We start from the raw sequence: 15,229 nt of genomic DNA on the forward strand, positions 1-15,229 counted from the left end.
CTGTTATAAGCTTAAGATGAGGTCTTTGCCAAGTAAATCCTCCTAACACAACTTTTGAAAATAATTTGTAGTAAATAGATTATCTTTTCTCTCTTGATTTTTTTTTTGTGCCACAATCTGTTTAGAATGTTTAGGATGTAACTGAGCCCCCAAATATTCATAAAGTTATTACCTTTGAATCTTTTTTGGAGCAACATCTACTCCAAAATTTGTTGTATAAGAGCAAAGACTTGTAGTAAAATTCTATCAGAGGGATCAGCTAATAAAATACCATCCATATAAAGAATAATGTACACTGAAAGAGTCAAAAGTCCTAACTTTGTGTTTTGAAGAAGCGACAAAATTTTTACATAATATGAGGCTATTAGCCATTACTTGAGACAAAACTTGCCAATTATATTGCTTCATTTGTTCTTTAAAATTAAAAGCTCACTAAAAGCAGACCCTTTGCCATCATCAGGGTGCAAAGGAATAGTATAAAAACAATTCCCCAGCTGGGCGTGGTGGCTCACACCTTTAATCCCAGCACTCAGCAGGCAGAGGCAGATGCAGATGCAGAGGCAAAGGCAGGTAGATTTCTGAGTTCGAGGCCAGCCTGATCTACAAAGTGATTTCCAGGACAACTAGGGCTAAACAGAAAAGCCCTGTCTCAACACCCCCCCCCCCCAAAAAAAACCAAAAAACAAATAAACAAACAAACAAAAACAAAAAACCAAAAACCAAATCCATAATAATTCTATATACATTTCCTGGAATGGCAGCTAGAATAGGCAAGCCAGCCTGAAATGCCCCCACAAGTTCCTAGTTTCATTAACCTTCCATGAATCTTAAATCTGAAATTTCCTTTGGATTAATGAACTAGCCAATCCCTTGGAGGTGAGTACATCAGGTCCAGTGTCTATTAATTCTTCAAAGCCTTTTTCTTCAAGTAGTATTTTAAGGTAAGGTCTCTTGTTACTAATAGATTGAACTCAGTAAGCATCAGAGGAATGAAAGCAACTTTGTCCTCTCTCACTGATAACAAACTTGGTAGGAAGTGGATGCAAAGGAAGTAAAATAAGTTGATCAATTCTTTTGTCAGCAGGTCTGGTAAACACCTTCCTAGGGCCTGGTCAGGATGACCAAGACAAATGGAAAGCCACACAAGCATCTTGGAGCCTGCTCTGAGCTTTGCATCAACTCCAATATAAAGGCTTCTTAATTTGTGCCTATTTCCTGGGGCCCGGCCCAATGATTCCCCTTCATGCACCTAAGACAGACTCAAGGGGAGTGATTCTACTGCCTGTCTATACCTCTGTTTTTTGGACAGTCTTTCCTAAAATGGCCTATGCCCCCATACTTTAAACATTCCTTATCACCCCTATGCTGTAAAGCTTTGTTTGTACTGTAGTCACCTGCAAGGCAGCAGTCAGAGCCGGACCCTAATTATAGGAGGGCTCAATTCTGTACAAAGATGAGTATATATTTATGTCTATATCTATCTATAACTATATATATATATGTATGTATATATATATCTTTGATTTGTATGGCCAGATGGCCATGCGGCCGGCTGCACTGGCATTCTCATAGGCCAATTGTATAACAACAGGAAGCCCTGCCATAGTCTCCAAAACTGATACCAGCTTCTTGGAGCAGTTCATCAGCACCATGTTAGATAAAGTCCTATGGAGATTTCCCTTATATTCATTGGGGCAGGGTTAAATTTGTATCTATCACAGTATCCAACAAAGCTTGTATAAAGAAAACTATAGGCCCATACTGTACCACATCTGTTTTTAACCCTTTTATTACTCTTGCAATCATCTCCACAAGCTTGATATCTTTTTAACTACAAACATAGGTGAGTTTAAAATCCCTAGCCTTTGATTGACCTTCCAACTGTAGCCAGTGGAACACTGGCAGTTTTTTTTTTTTTTTAATTTTTAAATTATTTTTTCATTTACATTTCAAATGCTATCCCAAAATTCCCCCAAACCACCCCCACACCCCTACCCACCAATTCCCACTTCTTGGCCGTGGCATTACCCCATACTGAGGCACATAAAGTTTACAAGACTAAGGGGCCTCTCTTCACAATGATGGCCAACTAGGCCATCTTCTGATACACATGCAGTTAGAGACACGAGCTCCAGGGTTACGGGTTATTTCATATCATTGTTCCACCTATAGGGTTGCAGATGCCTTTAGCTCCTTGGGTACTTTCTCTAGCTCCTCCATTGGGGGCCCTGTGTTCCATCCAATAGCTGACTGTGAGCACCCACTTTTGTGTTTGCCAGGCCCCAGCATAGCCTCACAAAAGACAGCTATATCAGGGTCCTTTCAGCAAAATCTTGCTGGTGATGTAATGGTGTCAGGATTTGGAGGCTGATTATGGGATGGATCCCCGAGTATGGCAGTCTCTAGATGGTCCATCCTTTCATCTCAGCTCCGAACTTTTTCTCTATAGCTCTTTCCATGGGTGTTTTGTTCCCAATTCTAAGAACGGGCAAAGTGTCCACATTTTGGCCTTCATTCTTCTTGAGTTTCATGTGTTTTGCAAATTGTATCTTGTATCTTGGGTACCCTAAGTTTCTGGGCTACTATCCACTTATCAGTGAGTATATATCATTTGAGTTCTTTTGTGATTGTGTTACCTCACTCAGGATGATGCCCTCCAGGTCCATCCATTTGCCTAGGAATTTCATAAACTCATTCTTTTTAGTAGCTGAGTAGTACTCCATTGTGTAAAGGTATCACATTTTCTGTATCCATTCCTCTGTTGAAAGGCATCTGGGTTCTTTCCAGCTTCTGGCTATTATAAATAAGGCTGCTATGAACATAGTGGAGCATGTGTCCTTCTTACCGGTTGGAACAACTTTTGGTTACATGCCCAGGAGAGGTATTGTGGGATCCTCCTGTAGTACTATGTCCAATTTTCTGAGGAAGCCCCAGACTGATTTCCACAGTGGTTGTACAAGCTTGCAATCCCACCAACAATGGAGGAGTGTTTTTCTTTCTCTACATCCTTGCCAGCATCTGCTGTCACCGGAATTTTTATCTTAGCCTTTCTGACTGGTGTGAGGTGGAATCTCATGTTGGTTTTGATTTGCATTTCTCTGATGATTAAGGATGCTGAACATTTATTCAGGTGCTTCTCTGCCATTCGTTATTCCTCAGGTGACAATTCTTTATTTAGTTCTATACCCCATTTTTTAATGGGAAACCCTTTCTCTAAAAACAAAAAAAAAAAAAAAAAAAAAAGTAAGCAATACCAAAGACCCCAACCTGCAGTATGAGAGTGGCAGACAGACAGACAGACATATATCATGCTGGGACAAATAGTGAACTTTCATTTCATCCATGGTGAAGGACTCAATAATAGGACCCACAGAAAAAATGAGAGAAATTTATCAGATTCCAGTTCTCCACCTCTACATACATGCTGACACACCCATTCACGAATGAACTAAGACAGTCATCACATACAGAACAGGTCGAGAGATGATCCATTGTGGTGATGCAAGCTTCAGGGAACTGACAAAAGATGGTTCCAAACTGATTCTAGCCTAGACTATATAATGGAATTCTGTCTCACCCAACCAAATACGAACAATGGGAATTGATGTTAAATAGGCAGCTCAGTCACTTGTCCTGGGCTTTCATGAATGAAAATAGCTTCAGTAAAAATTTCAAATTCCTCGGGTGAAGAGAAAGAGATTTTCTACAAAGAGGTTTATAGAGGTCTTTTGGGAAATGTAAGGACAAATCAATACTGAAAAGAAAAAAATTTCCGGATAAAATGGGATCAAGACAAAGGAGACTTTGAGCTGGGTCAGGCTCATGAGCAGGAAATTAGCCTAGGGCCTAGCATTGACCTCGACAATTTAACAGGCACCACAGTTATTAATGGAAGGGCCACAAGTACCTCTGGCGAGATTAAGACAATGACTCACTTTTTTCCATGCATGAAAAATTTCAAGCCTCAAAAGGCATGGAGGCTTTTGTCAAAATACCCACTGGTAAGAAAATGACTTCCTTCAGGTCCAGGCTTTGGGCTCAATGGGAAGGGATCCATCCCTGATCCTGTTATATTGCTGAAAGCTGTTTCCCAGAGCTTTTCTGTGATTGACCTGTGTCCCTCTGAGAAGCTTGTCCAGGGTGTCCTTGGGGAATTCCATGCCAAGGATAGAACACAGTAGGAATGGTTTCAGCATAATGCTAGGAGTGCTGCCCAGGTGACTTTCATCTTCTGTTTCATGCTCTTCAGAGTAGAAGGATGGAGAGCCTGGCAGGTGTTGTAATTGTTTGTTTCTTTGTTTGTGATTTCTGTCTAGTTGAGTGTTTCTCTGGTGTTGGCTGAGGCTGAGATCCTGCTGCCAAGCCCTGTTCTCTTTCTGGCCATGAAACTTCTAGCCCCTTTGCTGGTCTGTTTCTAAGAGCTTTTATTCTGGTGGCTTGCTTCCCTCTACCACCTATGCAGGTGTAGCAGCTGCTTCACAGTTGTGCCCTTAGTATTTAGCATTTACATCTTCCTAGCCCACACAATTCCTTTGCATTGCTAACCCTGAGCCTCCACAGTAGGAACTGGGAATGAACACTTGTGAGCCTCAGAGCAAAACCTGCTTTCTGCCCCAATCCAAGAACAGCCATTTTTTTCCTTGCTTGGCAGTTGTACTCAAAAAGGCACAGGCCAGAAACTGAAGACTTGAATCCAAAGGAACTGTTGAGCTTGGCTGATAAATTTTTATGTTGAGATCTTTACTCAATTGACTTGAGAGTATTGGAGGATGATAAATACGAAGCAACTTGCTTTCTTAAACATGCAGATATCCTGTTAGACAGGCACCATTTGATAGGGATGATTTCTTTTTTCCAATGTCTCTTTTGAATTCTCTATTAAAAATCTAGTGTCCAGGTCTTCAGTTTCATTTCTTTGATCAACCTATTTTCCTGCCAACACAATGCAGTTTTCACTATACTATGGCTATGTAGTATAACTTCAGATCAGAAATGGTGATACTTCTAGAACATCATATATTATAGAGGATTATGGTCTTCAGGCTCAGTTCAAAGGTTGCCTGTGAGTGTCTGTAATTATCTTAGACAGGTGATAGCAGATCCTCTCAGAGGACGGCCATACCTGGATCCTTTATGTAAGTAGATCTTGTCATTAGCAATAATGTAGGGGTTTGATGTCTCCTAATGAGATTGATCCCAAAATCCCTGTGTCTGGATGGCCCTTTCTTCAGTTTTTTGTCCCTGTTTTTCTGTTAGACAGGAACAATTCTAGGTTAAAAATTTTGAGATGTGTGAGTTGCACCTTCCCTCAACTGAAAGCCATGCCTATCCACTGGGGGTGGTCTCTTCAGGTTCTGTGTTCCTTGTATTGCATATTAAGACTTGAATTTTATTGTTTCCTTCCTTGGTTATTTATTGTTTGATTGATTTCTTTATTCTCCTTTTTGCTCTTGACCTTCTTGGTTTGGATTGTATTCTGTGACAACATTGTTCTATAGCCAGGGATAATTTAGAATTTCAACCCATGGGGATCTTCTTGCCTTGGCCTTCTTGCTGGAAGGATTACTATGTGAGCCAAGTCACCTGGATGTGTTTTCCTCATTGGTGACCAGCATGGTTCAGAGGGAAATTCACTTGGGAGCCATAATCTGTCCTTGAAAATAAATGTGCAAAACCATAAAATGCCATTGTAAGAGGAGGACATGACGAGTACCTTGTGCAGTGCATTTGGGGCCTCCTTGTAGGAATTTGGCAGGAATTTGACAAAGGGCTAGGACAGTGAAGTAGGCTCAGATAAGAATATTTACTTTGGGGCTAATACAATGCTCAAGGAAAACTCAGCAGAGGAATATGTGGCATTAGTTTTACCATGGTCTCTTGATAAACCCATAGAAATATTGATCAGGGGATATTTATTTATTTTTGTTTGTTTTTGTCAATAGAATTTTTATTGGATATTTTATTTATTTACATTTCAAATCTTCTTCCCTTTACCATTTTGCCCTCTGGAAACCCCATCCCATCCCCTCTTCCCATTTCTATGAAGGTGCTCCCTTTCCCAACCACACCTGACTCCCCACCCTGGCATTCCCCTACACTGGAGCATTGAGCCTTCATAGGACCAAGGGCCTCTCCTCTCATTGATGCCCAACAAGACCATCCTGTTTTGCATATACATCTGGAGCAATGGTTCACTCCATGTGTACTCTTTGGATGGTGGTTCTGTCCCTGGAAGCTCTTGGGGTCTGGCTGGACGATATTGTTTTTCTTATGGGGTTGCAAACCATTTCATCTACTTCAGTGCTTTGCTAACATCTCCATTGGAGTCCCCTTACTTGGTATGTAGTTTATTGCCTTGTTTGTTGCTTGACCTAAAACTGACTTCATCCTTTGCATGTATTTAGACTAGTATAAAAGCAGACTGGAGAAGAGTGAATCTACTTCAGCCTTAGCTCTGGCTGGAGTCATGGAATAATGTTGTCTAATGGTCATTGTCTTTTCAATCGTCATTCCTACCCTTGAGACCCTGTTGCCTGACTGAGCTCTCTTGGTCACACTTTAAAAAATTATTTCACTATTCTGGAATAAAGAGGTGAGCTTTATGCTTTGCCAATCTTCTACTATGGTAGCCCTCAGAAGGCTGAGGCAGGATGATGGCTTCACCCATTTTGGCAGGGAATTCTGTGATATAACTTGAGGAGAAAACTCCTTTTTTGGCGTTCACATCTTAGATTTTAAATAATTGCATGATCTAGACAAATGAGGCATGCTGTGTTCCCAGTTCATGTGAGTCTGAGTAGAGGCTCAGAAATCCAGTGACACCTTGGACTGTAATAGAAAGTGCAATGAAAGCCTGAGCTGTACTAAAATGTTTTCAAAACAATTTAAATGGTGTGTCAGGGTTAGGGATATTGGACACCAAGCAAGTCAGCCCTTCTTAAACACAGGAGAACTAATGCACATATGAACTCAGAGAGACTAAAGGAGAATTCTCAGGGCCTGTGATGGTCTATACTGCATGGCATATCAGTGTAGAGAAAAGAAATAGACACAAGCTCCAATCCCAAACCCAGAAACTATTAATAACAAACGAAAAATTAGTTCTCTCAAATGAAGTCTCCCTGAGGATACAGATCCCATTCAGATGGGCAGGTCTGCAGGCCAACACAAAATGAACTCAGGGGCCTCTTTGGAGGTCCTAGGTCTCATAATGTTTTGTCAGGCCTTTTTTTTTTTTTTTCTTGCTTATTTATCTTAAAACCCACTAGCTGTTCTCTCCAGGGTCACACCCTAGCACACTCCGTCTAGGTGCCTTCTTACCATCTCCTCTAAGTGAGTGGAGGCTCCCTGTGTATTTCCACACCCTTGTACTTTAAGTATTTTCAAGGCAGGGCATATCCTCTCTCACTGAGTCCAGACAAAGCAGCTCAAATAGAAGAACATGTCCCACATACAGGCAACAGATTTTGAAGGAGGCCTCCACTCCAGCTGTTAGGGGACCCACATGAAGACCAAGCTGTACATCTGTGTGGGGAGGCCTATTCCAAGCCCATGTGTGTTCTTTGGTTGGGGGTTCAGTTTCTGAGAGCATCAAAGGTCCCAGTTGATTGACTCTGTTGGACTTCCTACAGTGTCTTTATCACCTTTGGGACCTTTGCTCATATATTATGGCTACCAATGTTGGGTTTTTATTGGAATCTACTGTGTGTGAACATGTCCTGCATCTATATGAATTTCTCATGGTTTTTCATTGGCTCTTTTTGCTATATATCTTTATTTTGTTATATCCCAATATGTAGCAGTTACCTAGGTCTTATATTCCATCTAGGTCTTCATATTTTACCTGGATCCCAAGAATGTGTTGGTGGTCTAGAAACCATGAGATACTGAAGTGATTTCTCTCCTTACATCTGTGTGTCTCATAGCTGAATTCAGGTTTGGCAACAAGTGCCATTGACCATTGAGATATCTCACAGTCTACTAGGCTCCCTAAAATTTTTTTCTTAAAAACACTATTTTTTTTTTCATTTTTTGTTTTTAGCTTTTTCAAGACAGGGTTTCTGTTTAACAGATCTGACTGATCCAGAACTTACTCTGTAAAACAGGCTAGCTCAAATTCAGAGGTCCACCTACTTCTGCGTCCTTAATTCTGGGATGAAAGGCTTATAGTAGCACCTCATGGCTAAAGCAGATTTTGGTTTTATTTCTTCGATTTGGATTGGATTTGAGAGAGAGAGTTTCCCTATTTTACAGGTTTCCCTGTTCCACACTTTAACCTGTAGATCAGTATGGGCCCTATAGGTCCACATCCCTCTGCCTGCAGGGTGCTGGGATTAAAGTTATGTGCAACCCATCCCAGCTCTGCTTTAATTATAAAACAGATCCTTAGTCAATAGGCTTCACTGGTTAATAATTAGCTACTTAGATAAAGCTAGCCTTGAACTCACTGAGCCCAATCTACCTTTGCCTCAAGAGTTCAGGGATTAAAGGTGTTTGCCGCCATTCTACTTACAGATTTATTTCTCTTAAAGATTTTTTTCTCTGTGTTTTTGGTGTTTTCTGTGCATATATGAATGTGCACCACATGTATGCCTGATGCCCACATTGTTGAGAAGGAGGGTTCAGATTTCAAGGAACTGGATTCACAGATCATTTCAATCCACCATGTAGGTGCTCAGAATAGAATATTAACAGGTGCTCATTATTGAGGATCCAACTCCTCAGCACAGGTCCCACTCCTGATTTCATCTTGGGCAAACATGCTGGTCTGATCCTACCTGACACATTATCTGTTTTCTGTCTACAAAGGGCAGCATCAGCCTCAGACCCTCTGTTTTCTGTTTCTCTTTAGGTCTATTTAAAAACAGAATCACATGTAAGTCTCAGGATGTCCCTCTATTTACAATATGGCTGAGGATGGGTTTTAATTGATCCCTCACTCCCAACTCTTGAATTGTGAGTTTCCAGGCATGGCTGTCATATCTGCTGCATGCACTGCTCCAAAGAGGACTCCCTGTATGTTTGGTAGCTCCCTACAAACTGAGTGTACACCCAGCACACTTGGACAATGTTAATGGAATCTGGCCGTGCTCCTTCCTCTAACTTTTGTGTAGGTACTACTGCAGTTTATTGAAGCATCCAATTCAGTCCTAGAGCTCCAGAACTTATTCCTGACTATTAAAAACTGTCTCAAATCCAGTGACAGTAATATTGATGAATTGTTTTATGTCTATTATCAGCAATAGATTGAACCCTGATCTGACACAAATCAGACTGACTTCGTGTGCATGAATAAAAATTTGCCCAAGTGTGGTGTTTCATATTAATCCTAGCAGGAAGAAGAATGCTGAGACAAGAGGATTGCTAGAACTTAGAGTTTGGAAACCACTCTAGATTCACAGCAAGACCCAGTCCTGTACCAAACTCAAAACTATGTAATAAAAAAGCAAATGAAGGGGGAAATCCACAAATTCAGTGATGTGCTGTTAAGTAACAAATAGAATGTTTGAGGGGTGTTGTGCTATGGATGTATTCTCACAGAGAGCTCTAATGCAATCAACGAAGTGGTTGGATGTTACATATAGAATTAAAAGGGTGGAGTTTAACCATCTAATCCAATTCTAATTCGAGGTTGAAGGGTGTAGGTGCAATAGGGAAGGTTACACAGAGAGGCATATAAAGTCTTCAGTGGAGACAGAAAATATTCAGACCTTGAGGTAGAAAAACTGCCTAGTTTGTCTAGGACTCAGAACTGCAGTACTCACAACGGGTATGTAATTGGTTTCCCTAGGGTTAAGCAGTTTGATGCAGTTTGATTTTAGACTCCAGGATAGTACAGGAAATTTCATTTTCTGTCTCTTTAGTAAAACACATTGAAGACCTTGGGTTTCATTCCCAATGCAGTTTTAGCCTCTTCTCCAATATATCTCTATGATAGCTTGTATACTTCATTAGTGTGCTTTATATATTTCTTTGATACAAGAATTTTCTAAGCCCTTGGGCATGTTGCTCTGGGTTTGCTGGAAATCAGATCATTCTGACTAACCTGTTCCTTCATATTTCCTTTCACTGAAATGATGGTCTTCTTTGTTTTTGTGAGACCCTGGCTCACATTGTAGCCCTATAGAACATGTAACTTTGATCATCATTAACTCCCAATAGCAGAAATTACAATTCTGAGTTAATAAAATGTCTCACCTTAGTCTTTGCTTTAGATCATTTTCACATGTTTCACCTGATTTCCTGATTTTTCTTTCCTTTCCTTTCCTTTTCCTTTTTCTTTTTCTCTTTTCCTTTTCTCTTTTCCTTTTCCTTTTCCTTTTCCTTTTCCTTTTCCTTTTCCTTTTCCTTTTCTTTTGTGTGTGTTTGAGTGTGTTTGTGGAGGGGTTTGGTATGCTTTTGGGACCCAAGAGAGCCTGAAAGTTGTAGGAACCCACAGTTGTCATCCTCCTTAGTGAGAATTCAATATTGATCTGCAACACAAGACTTTTGTTTGTATTTTTTTTTTGCACTGGTTTTTTTTGTATGTTTCTTGTTTGTTTTTTGCTATTCAGTTTTTGATTTGTTTTTTTTTTTCTTTTTTTTAAATTTTTATTACTAAATTTAATTTCTCTTCAATTCATTTTTACCCTCCATTCATTATCCCCCTCCTGATCTGCCACTTGATTGTTCCTCATCCCATTCCTCCTACTTGTCCCTTGCCCCCCTCCCTTTTTTTTTTTTTTTTTGGTTTTTGAGACAGGGTTTCTCTGTGTAGCCCTAACTGTCCTGGAACTCACTCTGTAGACCAGGCTGGCCTTGAACTCAGAAATCTCCCTGCCTCTGCCTCCCAAGTGATGGGAATAAAGGCATGTGCCATTACTGCCTGGCCCTCCACCCATTTTTTTATTGATCACTTCATTTATTTACATTTCAAGTGTTATCTCATTTCCTGGTTTCAGCTCTGCAAGCCCCCTCTCATGATCCCTCCTCTTTACCACTAAGAGGGCACTCCCCCACCCACCCACACATTCCTGCCTCACTCCTCTAGCTTATCCACTTCACTAGGACAACAGGCCTCCACAGGACAAAGGACCTCCTCTCTTATTGAAGCCATATAAGGAATCATTTGCTACATATGTATCAGGAACTATAGACACACTCATGTATGTTTTCTGGTTGCTGACTTAGTTCCTGGGAAATCTGAGGGGTCCAGTTAGTTGATAATTTTTTCCTATGGGATTGTAATCCCCTTCAGCTTCTTCAGTCCTTCCCTTTCTCTTCCACTGTGGTCCCCAAGCTCAATGCAATTGTTGGTTGTGAGTGTCTACTATTGTATTAGACAGTTATAGGCACAGGCTCTCAGAGGACAACCATACCTTGGCATCAGCAACAGTGTTGGGGTTTGGTGTCTGCTAATTTTATAGATTCCAAGATTCCAGTCTCTGGATGGCCTTTTCTTCAGTCTTTGCTCCAATTTTTGTCCCTGTTTTTCCTTTAGATAGTAACAATTCTACGTTAAAATTTTTGAGATGTGTGAGTGGCCCCTTCCCTCAAAAGGGAGCCATGCATATTCATTGGGGGTTGCTTCATCAAGCTCTATCTCCTCTATGTTACATATTTCAGCCAGGGCCAGCTGTACTGGTTACTGGGAGTCTCTCCCATTTTGCATTCTTTCATTCTTTCCTTTTTAAAAGAAAGAGTAACAAATAAAAATATTTTGACCCCAAAATTAGGTGTCCATTAGAGTAATAGAGAGATTCCCATGATGCCAGTTTGAGAGTCTTTACACCACCAGTTTAGGATGAAGAGGTAAATTGGTGGCTTTATGACTGTCATGGCAGTAACTCAGAAGCTAAGTGGTTGATGTGATGGTGAAGGAATATTATAAAGTTTGTCTTGAATATATATTCTTTTCTAACTGCTTCCCCAGGAGCCTTTACTGAAGACCTGAGAGGATGAGTGGTCAGACCCCACCCACACACACTCTGCTGACACATGAAGCTTTGATCATGTCCTCTCTGGAGGAGTTGCCTACTGTGGTCTTCCCAGCACTATTCAAAGAGGCCTTTGCTGGCAGACAAACCAATCTCCTAAAGGCAATGGTGGCAGCCTGGCCTTTCCCCTGTCTCCCTGTGGGATCATTGATGAAGAAGCCTAACCTAGAAACCTTGCAAGCCCTGCTAGATGGAATAGACATGCGACTGACAAGAGAGTTTCACCCCAGGTAAGCAATATCCATGTATTGTATAAGGGAGCATGAGGAGTACACAATAGACATTGCCAGGGAGATTGGCTTTGTACTAAATGGATCAGATGCTTCTAATCACATCATCAAGTAGGGATACAAGGTTCTTGAAAGCTATTGTTTACTTATACTGAGGACAGTTGGATATGGATTAGAGTTGAATATGGACTAGATTAGATTTAGCCTCACAGTAGAATGAGCCTATCCCTGGCCTTCCCACAACTAGTAATAATAATTAAATTTTCTAATTAATAATTAATTAATCTCTAAGGAGAAATAATGGTTACCTTACTGAAAGGAAAGTAATCAAGTGTAATGAAGCCCAGGAAAGCTTCTGTAGCATACCTGAGTCCACCTTGGATATCAGGTGCTTAAAAATCAAACACCTTAAATAGGAGGGGAGCTGAGTTTAGATATATGCAGCAAAAGATGATTCAGGGTGTGCTAACATTCATATGTTTCAACCACAGGAGGGCAAAACTTCAGGTTCTTGACATGAGAAATATGTACCATGCCTTCTGGAACATACGGGCTGATGCAAATGACAGTGACTATAAATCAAAGACATTGGATAAAAAGCAGCTAGTGAAGGTCCTTCCGAGATATGCACGGAGGCAGCGTCTGAAGGTCATAGTCAACCTGTCAATCAGTTCCCACTTCAATAAATCAAAGGCATATTTCTTGAATTGGGCCAAGCAGAGAATAGGATCCCTATATTTCTGCTGTATAAAGATGAAGATCTGGGACCCACCAGACCAAGTTATCAGAGACATCTTTAATGTTTTTGATCCAGAGCACATCACAGAATTAGAACTGAATACTGACTGGACTCTGTTACAGCTTGCACATTTTGCTCCCTATTTTGGGCACATGAAAAATCTTCAAAAAGTCTTCCTGGCACCCCTCCACAAGAGTACCTCCCCTATTATCAATATAACAAGTGCCACAGAAGCCAAGTGTGTTCACAAAATTATTTCTCAGTTTTCCCAATTCAACTGTCTCCAGCATATCTTCATGAAACACGTCCATTTTCTAAGAGACTACATGAATCAGGTCCTAGGGTAAGCAAGAATGGAGATCTGGGTCAGGTACAAAAGCAAATCTGTCTATCTTAAGATTAGTGGTCCATGATGCCTGCCAGTCACTAGGAACAACATTTAGACATTCATTAGACTCAGAAAGTTGTATCTTGTTTCAATGTATACTGAAATATACAATGGGAATACTACAAGTTATAATAGTATCTCAAATGAGAACTCATGGGGTACAGAAGTGATTTGGTGTAAAGAGTAGGTCAGATCTTGTAAGAATGAGTTGTAATTCTTCCTGGAATCATGCCCGTCCAATCAAATGGATAGGGAAGAGAAAGGGGAGTGTATAGATGAGTCAGGATACTCATTAGTACAGTTTGAACATGAGCTATATGCTCAGATCTGTGAGAACAGCCTTCTATCTTCCCCAAGTGCCAATGGGAGAAACGTTTTGAGCCTAAGTAGCACTGAGTGTATGGGACAGGTGAATGTAAATTAGAGCAAGGATGATTGCAGAAGGAATGATGGAATGTAGATTCAATGAGTCCACAGAATTTATCAAAATTCTGTCAGGACTTTCTTAGATTGGAAGTTCTTCTGTGTGTGTGTTTTTTGTTTTTTAATGATGAACTGGTTTTCAGCTTGAGTGTGAGATCCAAGGATGAATTGTGGGATTGGCATGAATGAGCAGATCCAATAGTAAGCATCATAGATGATGTACTTGATCCTTTTGTCAAACTGAGCTTGGGGCCCCTGGTTTATTCTACCTCTATGTACATCCCAGCCAAACCTTTACAACACTACTTTTTAGAACTAACCCTCTGGTCTCCTCTATCCCTAGGTGCCTGATGACACCCTTGGAGACCCTCTCCATCACTCAATGCCTAATTTCACAGAGAGACTTTGATTTATTTTCCTGCTCCCAAAACCTCTTTAAATTAAAACATCTGGAAATAAGAGGGATGATCTTATATGCTTTGGATCTTATGCCTCTGAGAGGTCTCCTACAAAAAGTAGCAGACACTCTTGAGATTCTGGATTTTCAGTGGTGTAGGATGTAGGACTCCCAGATCAATGCCCTCCTACCTGCCCTCAGTCAATGCACTCAGCTCAACCAGATCAACTTCTACAACAATGACTTCTCCATGTGCACCCTGAAGGCCCTTTTCCAGCACACAGCCAACTGGAGCAAGATGAATGTGGAACAATACCCTGCCCCTCTGCAGTGCTATAATGAGTTGGGTCATGTCTCTGTAGAAAGATTTGTCCAACTTTGTCAGGAGCTCATGTATACTCTCAGAGCTATAAGGCAGCCCAAGAGCATCTCTTTTGCTACAGATAACTGTCAAAAATGTGGTAAGCCCTGTGTCTATGACCAGGGCCCAATATTTTGTTCTTGTTTTCAGTAAACATAGATACAGGACTTCTGGATATGAATAAATGACAGGCTTGGGACACATCTTTTATCTGCAGTGCTCAGAAACTGTGATTTCAGACACTTCCCATATGGTTGGAAATAAAGAGATTTACAGTGACTGGGACCCTGAAGGTTGAGCTTAACATTGGGACCATTTCGATGGAATCTGATATCAGGGGGGTTGTGGGGTCAGAAAAAGAGTTTGGCATTTATATGTGGCTTCTGCCCAGACAGTGTATATATAGATGCTTTTTTGTGTACTCATAAACCTAGATGATCTCTCTCATGGGTCTTTGACTATTAACAACATCACTATCAGGGTCAGGGTCTAGAAGGTTGAATAGGTCCAGGATTGGAAATACACTGTTATTTTATAAAGAAAGGTAAGTTTTAGGTGATAAATGGCATGTATAAAATGAAAGTATTCGTGACACATCTTTCCCTTGTCTCTTGCCTGGGCTACATGTGTAACACTTTTGTGTGGCTGATCAGTTATGTGCACAAAACATTTAAACTAAAGTGAGCAACATAGACAAATTCTTTGAAGGAGGAAGA

The 15,229-nt window shown here is 40.7% G+C and overlaps 1 pseudogene; it reads left to right on the forward strand.

The window, feature by feature from the left end:
• The window catches only part of Gm6205, a 37,145-nt pseudogene extending 22,293 nt beyond the window's left edge, over nucleotides 1–14,852 (forward strand).
• The last annotated feature ends 377 nt before the right edge of the window (nucleotides 14,853–15,229 follow it).

The sequence above is a fragment of the Mus musculus genome, chromosome 5 (assembly GCF_000001635.26).
Source record: "Mus musculus strain C57BL/6J chromosome 5, GRCm38.p6 C57BL/6J".
Taxonomy (NCBI): Eukaryota; Metazoa; Chordata; class Mammalia; order Rodentia; family Muridae; genus Mus; species Mus musculus.